This window comes from Canis lupus, chromosome 27 (assembly GCF_048164855.1).
Source record: "Canis lupus baileyi chromosome 27, mCanLup2.hap1, whole genome shotgun sequence".
NCBI lineage: Eukaryota > Metazoa > Chordata > Mammalia > Carnivora > Canidae > Canis > Canis lupus.
Genome location: NC_132864.1, coordinates 32,879,539 through 32,884,448, shown reverse-complemented (window position 1 = coordinate 32,884,448; position 4,910 = coordinate 32,879,539). Strand labels below are relative to the sequence as shown.

The 4,910-nt window shown below is 50.1% G+C and overlaps 1 long non-coding RNA gene across 1 annotated transcript; it reads left to right on the top strand.

Moving 5' to 3' along the window:
* Positions 1 to 1,232: 1,232 nt before the first annotated feature.
* LOC140619060 (uncharacterized) lies at positions 1,233 to 4,245 on the top strand. Its single transcript, XR_012018985.1, has 3 exons — positions 1,233 to 1,714; positions 3,111 to 3,247; positions 3,856 to 4,245. It is a non-coding gene; the product is annotated as an uncharacterized lncRNA (long non-coding RNA).
* The last annotated feature ends 665 nt before the right edge of the window (positions 4,246 to 4,910 follow it).

Sequence of the window (4,910 nt, the reverse complement as noted above, 5' to 3'; positions counted from 1 at the left end):
CCAGCAGCTGCCTGCTTAGGCTCCCCCTGGGTTTCTGCTCATTCTTCAGTTGATACCCTAGGCCCAGGTGCATCTGGGGGACCCTCCTGGGAATGGAGACTCCTTCACGTCTCTGACCTCAGAGTCACTCAGAGTAGCCCATTGTACACAGAAGGTGTCAAATGAAAGAGACAGTTTTGTCCTCAGGATCAGGGACAGGTTCTTTTAGGCTAGTGTACATTCACTTTTCATCTTCTGATTTCTCAGTAAATGAAACACCCTTAGGTCATGAAGCTATCATGGTCCTTCAGCCCCATCCCTGTTCTGCTGATGCACATGTCACATCTTTTTGCAGCTGGGATCATTATTGCCTTAGCTTCAACCAAATGACTAGTTTTCCTTATTATTTGTTGATTGCATGGATCACATAAATCAATGCCACAATCAAAATTATAAAAGGTATAAAAAAAAGCTTTCCAGAGAAAAACCACCATGTGCTTCCTTATGGAAACTTTATGCATAATCAGCAACCATGAAAGCAATAAAAAAAATTTACACACTGATTTTTATACCAGCTGTTTATAAAATGATCAGACTTGATGTAATGAAGATGTCCTCAAACATGATGTATATTAATAGAGGGTGATATTAGTCAATATTTAAAGAAAATAAGTTCTCAAGTCCTAAAATATTCATAAGTATTAACTGCACATTTCTTTGGAAGAACATACCACTGGCTACACTCCACATCATTGGAATCTCATTGTATTTTGGAAGAGATGGGAATCTAGAGGTCCTAAGGAGGCCAGGTATTGACAGCAGGGGGAGGAAGGAGGAGGGTGAGTGTGTGAGGTGACTGCATTCCTGGTGATGTCACTCTCCTACAGGGCCCATTGAGGGTGGCCACACCACTGCTGTGTTGTCACAGCTCAGTAAACTCTACCCCAGAGCGACAGCACCTTTGTACAGACAGAGAAGGTCATCTAGGAGTCTGGGATCCATGATGGAGCTGACAGGGTGACATCATCCCATCCACTGCTCAAGGAGGTGTGACCCCCTGTCCTTGAAAGGGGGAGGACAGGAGGGAGGGGTTCTGAGGGAGTTTGAACAGGCAGTTAGAAAAGGGAGCAAAGAAACTTCACATGAGCCCCTTAGTCCAGATGTCAGAGTGTGTCCCCAGGGCGGGGGGGTCAGGCATTGTGATGTGTCAGAGCCGTGCCTGGAATTGAACCACAACCTCCGTGGTCACAGAGGGTGGGATCCAGCGTTGTCCCTTCAGGAACAGAAGGTCTTGTGTAGTGAGGGTCTCAGCCTCTCCATAACCAATGTCAAGGTCGGATCTGCCCTTGTGGATCTGGTGATGACTGCAAGAGGTCCTTCAGCTACAACACAGGAAACTTTGAAAAATAGAGCTTGGTCATCTATAAACCTGTAATTATAGCACACACCTGGGGCCACAGACAGAGGAGATCATAGAGACAGAGCGAGCCTGTGGCCTCCCCACCAGTAGTGTGGACAGAGGCTCCGCTGACAGAGAAGGAGCTGGGGTGAGACACAGAGAGAGACCAGGCTTCAGGGACCCTAGTGGAGTCCATGGGGTCAGCATCCCTGATGTCCTTGTCCATGTGCTCCCTGCCCTGGGGATCGTGCTGACCCTGAGCCTCACTCTGATCCTGGAGAAGCAGTGGAGCAGTGGGGACAGTTGGAGACAGTCCCCAGGGAGGAGCCACAGCAGGTGATTCTGAGCCATTTGGGTTCATGAGGTGCAGCCTTAGGAAGGCTGGGTGTGACTTGGTTATGGCCTGTCTTCCATGCAGAAGGGGTCAGGACCCAGAGCACGGGAGGCAGGGGGCTCTGCTCTGGGTTCCTGTCCCCTCATCAGTCAGGGGGTACCCAGGCTGGGGCAGCAGGGGACTGGGGCTCTTCCCCTGGGGTCCATGGGGTGCTGGCCCTAGAAGGCAGTTCCTGCGTGTGTCTAGGTCCAGGGCCCACCTGCTGTCAGCTCCAGGCCCCCACACCTCAGGAGGATCCTCCAGGGCCCCTCCATGACCAAAATCAGGGAGAGGAATTTGGGGCGGAATTGTTGACCAGGATATATTCTCCTCCTCCCAGTTGCAGAAGGGATGAGAGAGAGCCCCCAGCTCTGCCTCCCTGTGCTTGAGGTCCTGGGGATGTGCAGGTGGGTGCAGAAGTTAGGGTTCATCTCCACCCCCACTTCATTGTGCCCACTGTCCCAGGTACTGCAGCCTGACCTTGGACATTCAACTCATGCTCCTCCCTGAATTCTCCTCCCCCTGGGGTGAGAAGGTCTGCAAACATCCCCCTAACAAATGCTCACTCCCCTCAGCCTTGCCTGCACATTCCCGTGGGGTTCCAGGGACACTGCCTCCAGGACTCCTGTCCCCCTGCTGCACCTGGGGAGGAGGCTCTGGGTCTGTCCCAGGCTACTGTCCCTCCTTCCCAGTCACACCCACCCTGGGGCCTGCTCACCAGGCCTGCACACCAGCCTCAGGCCATGGGCCTTGCTCCTGCTGCTCAAGGTCTGGGGCCCCCTTTTCTGAGCTAGAAATTCAGTGTTTGTGCTCCTTCCCCAGATCTTCTACTCTTTCATGAACAGAGAATCCTCTCCCTGCCTGAGGCTCCCCTGCACTGACAGCAGCACCCTCTCAGGGGCCTGTCATAGTAGAGACCCTGGTTCACACAATCCTTTTCCTCCTTCTCTCCCTGCCTTCCTCCTGCTACACAGGCCTGAAAGGCCCCTGGGAGCACAGCTGCTTGCATCCCCACCTGCTGTGTCCCTGCCTCAGTTGCTCTGCCCTGACAACTTGATATCTTCAGTCTTGCCCTGTCCTCTCTGCCCACCCATCCAGGGAGGAGATCCCCAAATGTGGGGATCTCACCAGGGAGGTGACCCAAATGTCACCAGGTGCTGGTGCTTCTGTGAAATCACTGCCTTCCATCCTGGTTTGAGGATCCTTATGCCCTGCTTTGATTTTCTCTTCTATGACTCTTTGTGCAGGACACGGTTACTCCTCTCTTGAGATGAACTTGAAAGGTGCTCCTCTGAGGAGCTCCCGAAATGTCCCACAGGTGGGATAGGCTTAGTCTTTTGCATGACTTTTATTTTGTAGACATTCCCACAGTCACAGGAGTGATTATAGCTGGATGACTGTTCCCTCCATATGGGAAGCTCTCAGCCACAGACAGTGTATCCATGTTCCTTGCATCAGACCCCACATGCTGCTTCATACAGTCTTTCGTGTCACAGGTGAGTGCTGGTGACACAACTCTGGATGTTAACCTCAGGACACTGAGGACCCTGAGTGGGACATGTAACCAGCAGGTGGCATTGTGCATGTCCTGGGTCCAGCAGGGAGACCCTCCCAGTTGGGGGAGGCCCTGGACCTCAGGGCTGGGCAGAGGCTGAGACCCCAGCACCCTGGTGCCCTCAGGGCCTGGCAGAGACTCCTGGGCAGTGTCCTGTGGGGTTCCCACAGCTGCTTCCTCCACCCATCCCTGTTTCCCACTCTGAACAGAGCGTGTTCTCAGCCTTTTTGTCCTCAGGTCCTACCTCTGATCCTGAATCACTAATCAAGTAGAGTCTGAGAGTCGGGCAGAAGGTGCAAAGTTGCATAAAAAGCACTTTCATTTCTCTGGGTCAGCAGTGAGATATGACACTCCTGGGACAGGCCAGTCCCACTGTGGTGGCAGTGTCTTCAGAAACATGGGGTAGATACCTGTCCTCCTGTTCCTGTCTCTTTGGTCAGGTAGAGACAAAATCTGACTTCTGGGGGAGCTTCCAAGATGTTAACAGCCCCCACAACTGAGAAGCTTCTGGCAAAATGCTCTGTCACTCATGCATGTCCGTGTTTGTAGGTACCCTGTCCCAGCCTCTGCTACTCAGCCACCCCCGTCTCTGTGTCTCCAGGCACTAAAGCCAGATTCACCTGCACCCTGCGTAACACGAAAAGAGAGGTAGGACACAGGAAGAGGGAGAAGCAGTGTCCCTGCAGGGAGCACGATGTGGGACTGGATCCAAGGGCCCAAGGATCATGTCCTGAGACAAAGGCAGATGCTCATCCACCGAGCCACCCAGGAATCCCAACAAAGACTTTAAAAACAAAAATCTCGGACTTCCTCCTCTTGTCTCTCCTTTACTACACACACTACATGTTTCACATATCATACTATTGTCTTTTTTTAAATAATAAATGTATTTTTTATTGGTGTTCAATTTACCAACATACAGAATAACACCCAGTGCTCATCCTGTCAAGTGCCCCCCTCAGTGCCTGTCACCCATTCACCCCCACCCGCACCCTCCTCCCCTTCCACCACCCCTAGTTCTTTCCCAGAGTTAGGAGTCTTTATGTTCTGTCTCCCTTTCTGATATTTCCCACACATTTCTTCTCTCTTTATGTATACAATGGAATATTACTCAGCCATTAGAAATGACAAATACCCACCATGTGCTTCATACGATTGTCTTAAATCCTACGTTTTTTTTATTTTTTTATTTTTTATTTTTATTTATTTATTTATTTGTTTTTTTATTCTAAAAAATGTGAACTTTTATTCTTGGTAGATCCCCAATGCCTCTGTAATCCAGAACCCTTATATACCTGAACTCTAGGGTTTTACAAATCAATCAATCAAACATTGCATAAAAAACTGAAACACAGAACAAAGGAAGAATAATGAGTCATTAACAATATGCCAGAGATTCTGAAGGCCCCCGAACCTATGTAACTCATAACTCATTCTTCAGAATACAGCCACCACCTCCTACCAAGTCTCTCTGACTTTCCCAACCCAAATCTCATTTTTCCTACCCCTTGATCACATATTTTGTTACTTCCTTCCTTAATATACTCACCACCACATTTCACTTTGTGGTAGTCCTTCAATATCAGCTCTAGAGCCCTTTAATT